Source organism: Jatropha curcas, chromosome 2 (assembly GCF_041381405.1).
Source record: "Jatropha curcas cultivar XTBG-Jc1 chromosome 2, XTBG_Jcur_1.0, whole genome shotgun sequence".
NCBI lineage: Eukaryota > Viridiplantae > Streptophyta > Magnoliopsida > Malpighiales > Euphorbiaceae > Jatropha > Jatropha curcas.
In genome coordinates this window covers 16,877,748-16,894,115 of record NC_143152.1, presented here as the reverse complement: position 1 = coordinate 16,894,115, position 16,368 = coordinate 16,877,748, and positions in this window count along the sequence as shown.

Genomic DNA, 16,368 nt, shown 5'->3' with positions numbered 1-16,368 from the left:
CCATTACTCAGATTTATACTTGTGAATACCCAAATTTTGAGGCTTAAAGAGCCAGTTTTCCCGGACTGCAAACAGTTCGGCCGGACCGGAGGCCATTCGGAAAGTTCATCGGAAGTATGCCAATATGGTACTTGAAACGTCCGAAAAATTACGAGGATCGCAGAACTGGTCCCGGAATATTTTTTGGAGGTCCGGAACTCCCGAAAAAGCCTCCGAAATGAAAAGTTAACAAACCCGCCAGCCACGCGGCGGCGCCCTCACTGCGACAGCTGCCGCCCTCCGGTCCGTTTTTGCCTATAAATTGGCCCCGATGTCTTCTTTTCAAGGCACTCAGTCTGTGTTGACGGACGCTCCTTCTCTCCTACGCTCCTTGCGATTCTTTACTGCTTTTCTGCATTTTAATTTAGCTTTATTGCTTTCTTGCTTTGTTAATTGGTCACTAAAGTTGAATTAATTAATATTCCCTTAACGAGGAGCTTAACCTGGAGCTAAGAAGTGGCCGACGACTGACTCAGGTACATAAACTAAACCCTGCTCATTTAAATTTAGCACTTCATGCATGCTTCTCTTCTACTCCTAATTCTACAACTGCATAAATGCATTCACGTCATCATTAGGCAAACAAACTGCCTCAATTAAATAATTTTAGGCTAAATGCCCGGTTAATTAATAATCGTGGTATTAAAATCCGACAATATTGGCTAAAGCCTAGTTAATCAATGACTATGGTGTGATCGCCTTTATTTCAAACAATTCGGCTTAAGTCCAATTAATCAATAATTGTGGCTAAAAGGCCTTAATTAAAACACATTTTTTTGGCAATAAATTGCCTACATTGCAATTCAATTGATCTCTTTTGGCAAACAAATTGCCTATAAGTAGATTAATCTTTTTTAGCAACAAATCGCTTAAATCAAAATTTTGGCTAAAAAGCCTTCAAATAATCACTTTTGGCAAATAAATTGCCTTAAATCAATCAATTTTGGCGACAATCGCCCAATTAACACCTTTTGGCAAACAAATTGCCTAAATCAATATTTTGGCTTTAAAGCCTTCAAATAATCAATTTTGGGGACAATCGCCTAAATCACATCAGTTTTGGCAATAGATTGCCTAAATCAATCTTTTTGGCTAAAAGCCTTAAATCAACATTTTCGGCAACAAATGCCTAAAACATCAAATCAATCAATTTTTTTGGCAAAATGCCTAAATAAAATGCACAAAGCATACACACACTCATGCATTAAGCATACCCATTCAAAGCCCTTTTAAAAAGGCCTATCGAACTACGTTGACTTTGATCTTCCATTCAAACGGAAGTACGTAGGCACGTTCGGGATTTAACCCCGAGCGGCAAGTCGAAATCACTTAAACTTTTCATTGGTCCAATTACATCATTACCTTGCAAAGCATTCACTTAGGTTAGTTCATCAGCATGACATAGTCTCAGGATCCACCTCGGGTTCGTAGACCATGCCTTAAACATTGGGATAATTAATCTAGCAATTAGGTTAATTAACAATTGGAGTCACTTAGGGTTTTTTCCTAGTTTACCCTAAAATAATTAAACAAGGTGGCGACTCATACATTCACGTGCATTTCTGCCCTTAGTCATATGCATCATATGCCTGTGTTTTCGGGGGAGGGGTTCACAATACTTAACTGTTGGGATCTCGCTATAGGTGTGGGCCTATGAGTACCGGATTTATCCTGGTGGTCCGGGGGGTGATGCTTCTGCTAATGCCCGGCGGATTCCTCGGTATCTGGCTCACCGCCACCATTCTTTCTCCATCTCCGAGGATCCATACTACTGGAGGTGCTATCTTAACGATAGGACCTTAGCTGATGTAAGTACAAGGAATTTTCTGAATAGCATGTCTCCTTCCATTTTTTTTACTGCGTATTTACTGATTTTATTGTTTTACAGCTCCTTCTGACTCTATGGGAGGGAGATGCATGGGCGGCCTATCCCGCTCGTGTCGTGGCAGAGGCCTTTACCCGGTCCAGGATCTTGCTACAGGGCTACTGGGTAGACCGGTATTTCTTGGGAGAGAGGATCTTTGAGCTTCATGTTGCCACGGCACAGAGGCGAGTGCTTGATGCTCCTCCTCGCCATATGTGCCTTTTAGAGGGTATGACTCCGGAGGACCTGTTGCTGGAGTATGATGGCTCTCCTATTGATGTCCATCTAACGGCTGGCGATTATGCCTCCTACTTCACCACCCGGTTGCAGGCCAGATTGCCGGAGGTCCGGGAGTACTCTCAGGTGACTCTTTTGCCTTCAATCATGACTTTTCCAACTGTTTGGCCAAGTAACTAAATGCATTTATCTTTGACTTGTTGCAGGAGAGGAGGAGGCATCGAACCCCTGCATACTATAGGGCGTAGGTGCAGGCGCAGGCGGATGCTCTGGCTGGGCCTACGGGAGCCGTGCTAGGTGATGTCCCTTTCCCTCCGGGCATGGAGGTTGCTCTGGACCCTGCTCTGGGCCTCAGACTAGCCATTATTATTCCTGCTGACCTCATGCAGGCTCCTCCACCGCTACAGCTGGATCTTGAGCATGCCACACACGTAAGTAGAAAAATGAATTCAATAAGTCAGAGATATTTACCTGGATGATCCTTTATTGGATGTCTTTCTGCACTTGCAGGTGCCTGCTCAGAGATATCAGGAGCTATACCAGAGGTTCGGCTTCGCCCGGTCCTACATCATCGGGCTGTATCCGGAGCTCCACGAGAGGGTATGATTCTCATGCTCTTTGCCTTTTTTGCTTAGCATACTCCTCTTACCTTTCTCCACTTTTATATTTTCACAGGATCTAGAGATTGGGAGGCTGCGGAGGCACCAGTCCCGCCAGTCCGGTGCTGTTGCTCATCTCCAGATGGAGGTTGACTGACTCCGGACTAGGCTGGAGGTGGAGGGGATTCCTTTGGATTTCTCCGAGGATAAGGAGGATGATGATGATGGCTCTTCGTCCGACGATGCTCTACCACCTCCACCCTCTCAAGCAGCAGTTGGTCCCAGCCGGAGGCGACGTTAGCCGACCTTCTGAATTCTGAATGGCCCATGCCAGCTGGGTCTGAATTTTCCTCCAGGATGACTCTGGGATTCATGGTCCAACAATCTGATCAATACTAAATCCCCATTTTTCAAGGCCCTTGGGTGTACCTGCTTTTTGTGGAAATGAGCAATCCTTCTCTTTCTTATCTGATCCTGGAATCTGGCGTTCAATCTTCTGCCATCTAAAAGCGCTAGATCCTCATACCTTTTCTTGACCCATTCTTCTTCGGTCAGACCAGCTTCCGCAAGAACCCTGAGAGACTTCTTTTCAAGCTCTACAGGTAACACTGCCTCCATCCCATATACAAGTTAGAAAGGAGAAGCTCCATTCACTGACTTGAATGTAGTGTGATGCCCAGAGCGCGAAAGGAAGTTTCTCAACCCAGCTTCTATACTTCTCGCACATCTTGGACAGGATTCTCTTAATCTCCTTATTCACGGCTTCCACTGCACCATTAGCTTGAGGTCAATAAGGAGAAGAATGGTGATGCTCAACCTTATATCTATATAGCAACTGAGCGACGTCTGCTTGGAAATGAGAACCATTGTCTGCAACTATGTGATCGGGAACACTATAGAGACAGAAAATATTCTGTTCAATGAATCTAGCCACTTGTTTGGCGGTCAAAGTTTTGTAGGATTTAGCTTCGATCCACCTAGAAAAGTAGTCTACTGCAACCAAAATATACTGATGACCATTCGATGCTGCTGGCATGATCTTGCCGATGATGTCTATTCCCCATGCTGAAAAAGGCCAAGAAGGAGATGTTGGATGGAGTTCAACAGTAGGCAAGTGGTTTTTGCTATTGTGGTACTGGCAGGCTTTACAATAGCGAACATAGTTGACACAATCACCTTCCATCTGCACCCAAAAATAACCTTGCCTCATGATTTTTCTGGCCAAACTCATGCCACTCAAATGAGTACTGCAGACTCCCTCATGGATTTTTTTCATTATTTCTTCTCCTTCCTTCTTACCTACACATCTTAGCAGCATTCCGTCCCAAGCCCTCCTATATAGTTCACCATCGGCCAAGACATAATTCAAAGCCATTTTTCTTAGAACTGAACGGTCTTCCTTTGTTGCATCATCAGAAAAGGTTTCGTCTTTCATGTACCGCAGGATATCTGTAAACCAGGGTTCTTCCTCTGACTCAACCTGATTCACAAAATGTTCTTCATAGCATGGGATATTTGCCGCGGTAATGATAAATGGCTTCTTTGGGACTTCACTCAAATCCTGCCAAGCTGATGCCAGGTTTGCCAAAGCATCTGGGATTCTGTTATGAATTCTTCCTATATGAGTGAAAGTGATCGTGTCGAAGAGCGCCGCCTTCTTTAACAAGTACTCAACATAGGGCTTCAACCTTTCTTCCTCCACTTTCCATCTCTCGTTAGCATGTTCGATAACCAACAGTGAATCTCCTATCACCTCGACTTCCTTAGCGCCTGATGCAAGAAGAGCCTCCATTCCCATGATACATGCTTCATATTCGGCCATATTGTTGGTGACTGGGAACAATAATCTTTTGCACATCATTGTGACCTCGCCATTGGGTGCTTCTATCACTATACCAGCTCCAGCTCCATTTCTGTTGGCTGACCCATCAAAGTACAATTTCCAAATCCCTATTTCGACACACAACAAATGTTCATCTAGAAATTCCAGTTCCCATGACTCATCATCTGCAATGGGATTCTCGGCTAGAAATTCTGCCACAACCCGACCTTTGACCGTCTTCTTCGTGAAAAACTCTACATCCACACTGGACATCTGAATTAGCCATTTGGACAATTGTCCTTCTAGAGTAGGTGTTCTCTGAAGATACTTTATAGGATCAATTTTAGAAATGAAAGTGACCCTGAAGGAATCAAAGTAAGGCTTCAATTTCTTTATCGACCACATCACTGCCATACACGTTTTCTCTACCAAATTATACTTCTCCTCAATAGGCAATAATTTCTTGCTAATGTAGTAGATGGCCTTTTCTACTCCAGCAGCGTCTGGCTGTGCCAACATAGCTCCAACTCTTGCATCCTCTATGGACAAGTACAGGATCAGAGGCTCTCCCGGTCTAGGCGAACTCAACACTAGTGGATTCATCAAGTACTTCTTTATATGATCAAAGGCTTTCTGGCAGTCCTCGTTCCATCTAACTGGTTGATTCTTCTTAAGTAGCTTGAAGATCGAAGCGCATGTGATGGATAACCTAGAAATAAACCTGCTGATGTACTGGATTTTTCCCAAGAAGCTTCTCACCTGACGTTCTGTTCTTGGCGATTCCATATCCTGAATGGCTTTTATTTTGTCTGGGTCAACCTCGATCCCATTAGGTCCCACAACAAAACCTAACAACTTCCCTTTCGTTACTCCAAATACGCACTTTTTGGGATTGAGTCTTAAGTTGTACTGTTTGACCCTTGCAAAGAACTTTTCCAACATCTCCATGTGTTCTTCTTGTGTTCTTATCATGATCACCATATCATCCACATATACCTCCAATCCTTTATGGATCATGTCATGAAATAATGTTGTCGCCATTCTTTGATATGTTGCCCCGGCGTTCTTCAATCCGAATGGCATCACCCAATAGCAGAAAGTCCTGAAATCAGTAGTGAAGGTAGTCTTATGCTTGTCAACTAAGGCCATCAAGATTTGGTTGTACCCGGAGAATCCGTCCATAATAGAATAACATCCCATTCTAGCAGCACTGTCGATCAAAACATCTATGTGTGGAAGTGGAAGTCATCTTTGGGCGAGGCTTTGTTTAAATCCCTGTAGTCAACACAGACTCTTATTCTCCCATCCTTCTTCAGCACAGGGACTATGTTTGCCAGCCACTCAGGATAATGTACTACCTCTAAAAGTCCTGCATCTAACTGCTTCTGGACCTCAGCCTTGATCTTGTCTTGCCACTCTGGTCTGACCCGCCTCCTCTTTTGCTTTACTGGCTTAATGCTCGGGTCGGTAGGAATGAAATGTTTTGCGATTGATCTGTCGATTCCTGGCATATCGGCATAGCTCCAGGCGAATACCTCTAAATTCCTCTTAAGACATTCTTGGAGGTCCGGTCTAAGTTCAGGTTTAAAGTCCGATCCAATTTTGATTATTTTGGGATCTTCTGTGGTGCTTAAGTTAAATGCAAAATGATGCAATGCTTTTATGTCAAATATGCGCGTGGTATAATCAATGCCATAAACGTGACAATCAGGAAAACACGAAAACAAGTAGTCAAAATTCACTTCCATTGATTGAAATAATAATGGGAAACCATCCAAATCGTTCTCAAAACAATAATCAGAAAAGCAAAAAACAGGATTAATAACTTGTTCAATACATTCATCGCAACTGTCCTTTATGGCTTGAATCACTTCATCAGCATCTGGTGTATCCTTTACTTTTGGGGCAGCTTTTTCCTTCGCCTCTTCATGCTCTGTCATCTTCATCACCTCCTCTCAGCTTCTTCAGTATCTTCGGCTACTAGTATTGACTGGAGGATCCTTGCCTTAGACTTCTGTTCCTGCGCCATTCTTGAAGCTTTGTCCCCAATCCCAAGGAAATCTTCAAACTCAGGTATCTTCTGTGACCATTCTGTGCCACTGCCTATTTGAACCATGCCAACCATGAACTGTGTGCCCTCTACCAACTGTTCGAAGGAAGGCTCTAGAGACTTGATTAGCTGCTCATCAAAATCTGTCATGAAGATCTCCAGACCAGGATATGTCTTTCCTCTGCTTTGAAATTCCCCTAAAGCCTCTGGGATAAAGAAAATCTTATTCAGTCCTGGCTCTTTTATCGGAGACTAGACTTCATATTTCTCTTTCTTTCTATTCTCTGAGTACCCCAGTCCATGTCGACCTTGCTGACCATGTGATGATGGCACAGGTTCAAACCTTCCCTGTAAATCTTGGCCTAGCCCCTTACCGTATTTCTATTGCATCTTTTTCATCATTTTACGAGAAAAAGGGCTCATCCTGTTGAGCACACTTTTGTTTTCAGTAATTACAGCATCATCAATCACAGCCACCTGAAAACCAGATAAAGGCACAGCCGCCTCTAAACCTTCCACAGCCGCCACATTCAAATCTTCTTGCGCATTAACAGTTATCACATCAGTGCCCCAAGGAACCTTAACTTTTCTGTACAATGTGGAAGGAATTGCACCCAGAGGATGAAGCCAAGGTCTTCCCAACAGTAGAGCATAATTGGCCAAAATGTCCAAGACGACTATATCTACCCAACTTTCTATAGTCCCTGTCGAAATCTTTGCCCTGAAAGTTTCCCTAGCATTACGCATGGTGTTGTCATAGGCTTTAACTACCATGTTAGACGGCTCAAGTTCTGACTCCTCAATCTTAAATTTGGACAGCATTTTCAGTGGGCATACACACAATGCCGACCCGTTATCCACCATCACATTGCGGGTTTCTCGCCCGTTAACAGCAACCTGGATGTACAGAGGTTTAAATTGATTCCTACCTTCCGGGGGAAGATCGGAATCAAAGAAGGTGATCTCACCAATCTTGCGCTGCAACACATTGATCATATCCACGCTCTGGATTCTGGCAGGAACCCGAACAAACGTCATAGCCTCTAACAAAGATTCTCTGTGCTCCTTTGAGGCTATCAGTAAATCCCATAGTGAGATGTCAACCTTAGTCCTCTGTAGCTAACTCAGTACCGAACTTGCTGTTACGCCGCTTGGTATTTTGTTTTGACTACTTTCACCTACTTCCGTAGCCTTCTTTTGTGCCTTTCCCACTTCATCTTCCTTCTTCTTTTCCTTAGGCTATTCTTCACCCTTATCTGTTGCTTTCTTTCCTATCCCATCGATGACAACTCCTTTTCCCTTAGACTGAGCATTGTTGTCTGGATTATACACACGACCGCTTCGGGTCAAGCTCTGGATGCCAAGTTCATTTACATCCTCATCACTGCTATAGTACCATTGGTCTGCTTGATCAGCCAAACTTTGTTGAATTGCCAGCTGAATCTGCTCATCTTCATTATCCGGTACTCCTCCTACCTGGACTGTGATGCTCTTCTCAATTGCAATTTTCATAGGCCTCCTTTCTTCTTCCTCCTCACTGCTGAAATCATTCCAAATGTTCAACATGGCACACATCCTTTCCTCCCATTTGGCTTCTGCCAACACCAGCTCTTCCGACAAACCACTCCCAATTGCATTAACCGACCCGCCTGTTTGAGACTTGTGGGGTGGATAGTTATATTGGTTGGCAATGGGTTATTCTTTATGCTCGGCTTATTTCGTTCAGAAGGTTTGGTAATCTTTCCACTATCTATTAGATCCTGTATATCGTGCCGAAGCTTGAAGTAGTCATCAGTGGAATGACCCTTGCACTGATGATACTCGCAGTCCCGATCCATAAACCTACCCCGAACATGCTTAGCTGGATTAACTAGCAATTTGGACAGCACGCCATTCTTGATGCAGGATCTCATGACTGTGCTTAAAGGTCTGCCCAAGTCAGTGAACTCCCTTCTTACTTTCTTGTTAACAGCTCCAACCGTGTTGCTACTCCCTAACTGGTTTGTGGCACTATTTCCAGCATTTCTATCAGTGTAGGAGGATCGGTAGTTACCAAACCCTCGGCTCTTCTTCTTTCATCTTTGTACAGCTCTTCGATATTCAGCCCAGCCCTTTGAACTAGAGAAAAATCAGTGAGAGGTTGGGCCAGAATCCTCTCCTTCCAAGAATGTCTCAAGAGGAATTCAAAAGTCTTTACTTGGAGTTATGCTGATATGTTGGGGATCGACAGGTCAATTGCAGAGCATTTCATCCCTACCGATCCGAATATCAAGCCAGTAAAGCAGAAAAGAAGACGAGTCAGACTAGAGTGGCAAGACAAGATCAAGGTTGAGGTTCAAAAGCAGCTAGATGCAGGTTTCTTGGAGGTAGTGCATTACCCTGAGTGGTTAGCAAACATAGTCCCTGTGCTTAAGAAGGATGGGAGACTAAGAGTCTGTGTCGACTACATAGATTTAAACAAAGCCTTGCCCAAAGATGACTTCCCACTTCCACATATAGATGTTCTGATCAACAGTGCTGCAGGAATGGGATGCTATTCCATTATGGACGGATTCTCTGGGTACAACCAAATCCTGATGGCTGTAATTGACAAGCATAAGACTGCCTTCACTACTGATTTTGGGACCTTCTGTTATAGGGTGATGCCATTTAGGGCTATTGAGTTGGCTCTAGCCCAAGAACAATCGTGCGAGCCTGAGTGGGTCCGGCCCAAAGTGGACAATATTTGCTAGGCCTGGGCTGTTATAGACTGATGTGAAACATTATGCGAATCCGACATCAGCTAAGCACAAGGTAGAAGTGATGTACATAAGAATGGGCAAGCCTTAGACTAGCAAGAGGCGTTTTGGGCTATTAAGTTGGTTCCAGCCTAAGAGCAAAATCGTGCAGGCTTGAGCTAGTTCAGCCCAAAGCGGACAATATCTTACTAGGCTTGGGATGCCACAAGAGGAAATCAATGCTATCACCCGGAGCAGGAGACAATAGCCATCTCCTCTTCCTGAAGCTCTACCAAACCCAGCCTCTCTAGCCAAAAGACACCTTTAGCTCCACTGCTGGTCCCTAACCTGATAACCTTGTCTTGGAGCAGCTAAAAAAGACTAAAGCTAACATCTCAATCTAGGGATTAATTCAGTCATCTTTTGTGCACCGCCAGCCCCTGATCGAAGCTACGAACCAATACCAGACCACTCCAAGCATAACCCTAGAGGCATTGGTGACATCAATTCTAAGGAACCCTCTAGCCATGGCTATCCACTTTGCAGACCATGAGATCCCAAAAGAAGACACCACTCACAATTATGCTCTCTATGTTACTGCTCAAGCTAGGGGCAAAACAGTGCCTATGGTGTTGGTTGATAATGGCTCCGCTCTGAATATGTGTTCCCTTAAGGTTGCAAGCTGCCTTGGGTTAACAGCTGAAGATTTTATGCCTTGCGATCAGATATTGAGAGCATATGATAACACTAGAAGTGTTGGGTGTGTCTGACCTTAAAGTTACCATCGGGTCCGCAATCATGACTATACCATTTTAGGTGGTAAATGTGCCTGTATGTTTCAATCTCCTTCTAGGAAGACCTTGGATCCACAAGGCTAAAGCAGTAGCCTCTTCTCTTCATCAAAAGCTGAAGTTTCCCTATAAGAATGTAGTTGTCACAATCAAAAGGGACCTAACTGGGAAATCAAAAATTCCTTCTTTGGCTCCACTTTTGGAAATTCAGCTTGAACCTTTTGTTTATCCCATCTCCGCTATCTCATTTGACTCTGTCCAGTTCATAGAAGCAAAGCATGCTAAAGAACTATTCCCTATGGAATTTGGCCCGCACAGTAACCCCCTAGTTGCTAATTTGATTAGCGCGATTGTTGACGCGTGTTTTTATGCCCCGCCTGATCCAATGATGATACGAGGATGTGGAATGAAAGGTTAATGCTATCTAGAAGGCTTTTCATCCAAGGATTTAAATTAAAAAAGATGTTAAGTCTTTGCTGGGTCACGCAGTTATGTTAGACTACATGATGTTTTTGTATTAAACGACATGTAGCTCTGGTACAGCAAGTAAGCTGCGTCACGCAGCTATGCTCTGTGACCTACTTCTATAAATAGATCCTTTTCTAACTCTTGGCAGACGATTTTTGAAAACCCTAAAAAATATTGTGCGGCCATATTTTCCTCCAAAAGCTCTTTTGAGTTCGTTTGAAGGAAAATTGCCATTAGATATCAATTTTAGGTGAATTAAATGATAAAAAAGAGGGAAAAAATCAAAAGATAAGAGAAAGAGAACTTGAATCCTTGGAAACAAAGCTTCTGGGAGATCTTAACTAACACTTGTTAAGACATTCAATCCATTTACAATCCTCAATCTGAGGATTAGGTAATTTCTTTACCATTCTTTGTATTTTTACTTATTTTTGTGGTTTTAGTAATTTAAGCTTCATTAAATTGTATTATGTACATATTTGGCCATTTTACGAGTTTCTAAATCATATTTAGGTAAAAAAATTATCTGAATAAACCATTTGAAAATGAGCTTGGGCCAGATCAGCTGCGTCACGCAACGGCCAGATCCGTCACGGATCTAGTAGTTGCGTCACGCAACTGTTCATACCAGGAACAGTTCCGTCACGCAACTGTTAATTGCGTGACGCAACTGTTCTTCGATTTTCAGAAATAATAATAAAAATAATAAATTTTGCACAGAAATAAAATTTAACTTCTTCAATAAATCTGAAAATGCCCAATCATGAACAGACTACAATTTAATTAAGCTTAGAATACTAAAATGCGATTTTATGTATTTGTTTGTATGAATTTTATAATTTCAGTTTAAAAGAAAAAGAAAATTAAATTTGTTGATTTATTAATAATTTGCATGTTTAGAATTAAATAGAAAATAATAATAAAAATGTGATTTTTAGTGTTAAATAATAAATACGCATGATTTTTGGGTTTTTGGGTTTATAGGTTTAATTTTAAATTGGGTAGAATGTATTTTTAGGTTCGGTTTGTTTCCCGCCTTTAACCATAAGGCAAGAGCGGGTCTTTTATTTATTTGATTTAACTGCTTTGGTTTGAATGATTTAAATGATTATGGATGCAATGATTGGATTTGATTGGGACGATTAATTAATTTTCCATATAGGAACTCGGTTCGATTCATTCGGGTTGGGTTTAAGTAAATAAGTAATTTGGCTTTTCTAATTAAAGCAAATTAGAAATCGTAGGTTAAAAGAGGCCGGTTTTTCCGGGCGCCGGCTTCCAACGGGCCGGCGTACCCAATTCCCTTACCCGAAATCACATTGTTGTGCCTGACCAGTATTTTTAGTAATTTGGCCTTAAATAGAATTGGCTATTAAATGGAGTCATTTTTACAAAATAAAATTGGAAACGGTCCCATTACCGAAAAAATGGGTGGGGACTCAAAAATGTTTTATAAGACCGATTTATCGGCATCGTATCCAATAAAATGTTTTGTCACCACTGTTCAAAGCAAGATCATTTTCCGTCAAAAACGAAAAGTGACTTTTTTCGGGTCGCTGGGGGCGGTACGAAAACAGTGATATGCTATTTTCCAGGAATGGGACTTGGTCAGAACCAACAAGGTATGGCCACCTACATTGAGTATCCGATTACAGAACCTCCCTTTGGACTCGGATTCAAACCACCGACTAAGAGGAGTTGGAAGATGCCAACATGTTGGTGGGGAAAAGAGGTGAACCTATGGACATTCAGATGCGCCCATATTTCAAAACCCTCAATGGTTAATTTGTTAAAGAGGGGGAATCTTAACCCTACTATTATTTTTAATAGCCTTGGTACTACCCTTTGACTAAAAAACTAATCCCTGGTTTTGAAATCTTCTATGATGTCAGGTTCCATATAGAAGACCGAGAGCCTCTTTTCAAGCTCCAAACAAAGTGGGAGGACAACATGGAAGCATCTCTTTGTGACTTGTGCATGATATCCAATCACGTGGAAGCAGACCCCTAATGACATTGATTTCAACACCGAGGCATAGGAACAGGTCTAATTCTGGGTTCCAAGGCATAATAGGCCAGACCTAAAGCACCATAGGCCCACTCATGAAACCGAGATGTAGGAAATGCTATCATGGTTCCAACGCATTAAGAATCAACTCAATCAGACATCATTTGGATCTCGAACCAACTTCTAAAAGTGAAAGGTTTGCCAATCAAAAATAGCCTGACTTTAAGTTCTAAGGCAGAGCAGGCTTGATTTAAGGCACCATGGGTGTACCAAGACATAGAAAATTCTATCACAATTCTAACTCATTAGGAATCAGCTCAATCAGACGTCGTTTGGGCCATAAACCAACATTTAAAATTGAAACAGCATGAAAAATCAAACCAGATGGCCTAGATACCAAGGACCACCAAAACGGTACTAGCCAACTCCACATAGTGACAGTCAACCAGTACTGGATTTGGGCACCCTAGTATCGTTGTTAACATCCCTAGTACCATTTTGGATCCCCAACAGCCCATAAAAAGCACTTTCCCCTTCATTTTTACCACCTCTTATTGCTTGATTAAATGGTCTCAAGTATCAATGACTCCATTTCCCCTTCAAACACGATACTAAGGCAATATAGTCTGACTCAACTCCTCTTCCTTAGTTGAGTTAAAGCCCGACTTGGTTCTCAAAAATCGACTTTCAATCACACATTGGTCTTCCTTAGACCAAAGCTACGTAATATATAATTAAGGACTTAATTGGGCCCTTGTGCCCATCCTTAGCATTATTTTGGAGCAAGACTCAATCTCCTTGATTGAGAAGGTGAATCGTGCAACTCCGAAGCTGCACACACACAAGATGAAGGCATACTTATGGATTTCAACCTAGATAGAGGGCCCTCAAGCAAACTGACGGGTTAAGATTTAGGGGAATGTGTAACACGACCTAGAATCATCGATACACGAGGCTAGAGTCGGGCTTCCCTCTGAATTACACCCTTTCCAATATTTATGCTTTTAATGCTTTGTCTATAATTACATTCACTATTAGTATGATCATCCATCTATAAACTTTCATCCATGCAAATGATATTTTGATTTCTTGCTTAAAACCCAAACTATTGATTCAAATCAAAAGAAACCGAAAACCTAGCCCCCAAACCCAAAGATTTGAGGCTAGTGCTTTTATCCTAAAAGGCAAACTAAAATTGAGCCAAACATGGGGTTTTTACCTTATATTTTCTCCAAAAAATAAAAATAAATTAAGGTGGCGACTTAAACACTTCACACACCATCAAAGCGCTCCAAAGAGCCAACCCAACACACTTAAGTGCTAAATCGAGCCATAATCAACAAAAGGAACCATAAGGAGTTCTCACCACTTTTGCAATGAATCGACCAGTGGGCCTGTCTAGTTTGATTTTGTCCTTTGGATCTTTCTCATGGTGAACGGAGGGGACCCACAACCCCACAAAACCTCATGGAACTTATCCAAGCCCCCTTTTAGAATTTGTGCTTGAAGGAGAGTGTAGAGCAATTCACCCTCCTTGTCAAGTCTGAGTCACAAGCTTAAACTGAGTCATAGTCCAGTTTGGAGTCTTCTGAGTCTTCTTCATCTTCTCTTTCAAATCTAGGAGATCTTTTTGTTGAACTACATGTAAATGTCTGATCTTAGCACTTTTACTAGTAATAAAAAGTTTCAGTTTTCTAATTACCCTCTTTCCAACCTAAATGAGATTGATGGCAAAAATGAAAATGAAAATGAAAATGAGATAAAAATAACAAAAGAACAAAGAAAATGAACCAAAGCACACATTTATTGTGCATGAATGTGCACATAAATAAGAGTTGTCATAGCTCATCAAGCAATATTCAGATTGTTTTGCATAGACTTCTAGTGATATGACCAGGATAGATCCTGACATTCCAGTCCATAAGCCCCACTTATGATCATGTTAAACCATAAAGCAGAAGCTTCAAAGACAGAAACTGGATATTTCCCTTAGAATTAAAGAAGAGGCGGCCAAGCTGTTATAAAACAACTTCATTGAGGCAATAGACTATCCCACTTAGTTGGCCAAAATAGTATTGGTTCCCAAGAAAGATAGCAAGATCAGAATATGGTACCTTTTATTATAAAATAATGCCGTTTAGGTTGAAAAATGTTGGTGCCACCTAACAGAGGATGGCCACCACTATCTTCCATGATTTGATGTACAAGAATATAGAGGTAAATGTTGATGACATGGTTATCCACGCCAGGGATGAGCCAGGTCACTTAATTGCCCTCGAACAATTCTTCTCTAGACTTCATCATATAATCTAAACCTCAATCTAGTGAAGTGTTTTTTCAGGGTGCCATCTAGTATCATCTTAGGATACATGGTCTCCAAAAGAGGGATTGAGATTGATTCGGCAAAATCAAAAGCCATCTTTGAGATGCAACCTCCTGACACAGAAAAGGAGATCTGTGGGTTTTTAAGCCATCTATAGTACATCAGTCACTTTATCTCACAATTAGCATATACTTATGGGCTGATCTTCAAGAAAATAAGAAAGGATGCCCCTGAGACTTGGGATGATGAGTGCCAGAAAGCCTTTGATCATATTAAAGTGTACCTCATTAATCCTTCTGTTCTTTAGCCTCTGAGGCTCAATTAACCACTTCTCTTGTATCCCTCAGTGACTGGCGAAGCCATAGGAGCGAGTACCAAATTCTCATATAGAAAATGTTGTTTACTATTTGAGTAACTGCATGCTGGCCACTGAACTGAAGTACAGTAAGATTAAGCAGTTATGCCTGGCCCTAGCATGGGTATGCACCAAGCTCCAACACTGCTTATGCTCTTACACCACTCATGTCATAGCTGTACAGAGCCCCTTGAAATTCTTTACGTCGAGGGCCGGTTCTTGACAATAAAGATGGCAAAACGGGCCACCATTTTTATAGCTTTTGATCTAAATTCATTGCAAAGAAGGCAACCAGAGGCAGTGTGGTAGTAGATCACCTTGTGCATCTCTATGGAATGCAGAAGTGGCAAATATCAGATTCCTAGATGAAGACATTCTCAAGATTTAGTTTGATACGTGGAAGATGTATTTTGACGGAGTAACCAACCATCAGGGTTATAGAGCCGGAATAGTTATAGTAAGTCCAGATAGAGAACGATTACCTTTCAGTATCAAGTTAACATTTCAGGTCACAAACAATGAAGTAGAATATGAAGCCTGCATCGCCAGGTTAAAAGCATGTTAAGCCTTCAGATCAAGCGCTTAACAGTGTATAGGGACTCCATCCTAATAGTCTCTCAAGCTTTGAAAAAGTGGAAAATCCAAGAGCATCTCTTGGTTCCTTACCTTCAGTGCCTCGATCAATTGGCTCAGCAATTTGAAGAACTATCCTTCCACTACTTGCCCTAGGCTAAGAATCATTTTGTTGATGCACTGGCTACCCTTGCATCATTGGTTGATGTCAACACTGACACGGTCATTCAGCCCCTAAAGTTTTTGATTCACCAACAGCCAGCCTATTGCTGCAACCTCTAACTCGCCGATGGTAAGCTTGGTTTTGGTACATTCAGACCTAGTTAGATAAAGAAGAATATCTCGAGGGTGCTTCTAAATCTGATAAGAGGACTCTACGAGAGCTATTAAAAGGGTACCTATGTAAGGATTGTATTTTGTATAAAAGATATGGAATCAGGCACATCTCAGGTGCATAACAGAAGGAGAAGCTCAACAAATAATGAAGTGGGTGCATGGAGGAGAAGAAGGCCCCCGCATGAAC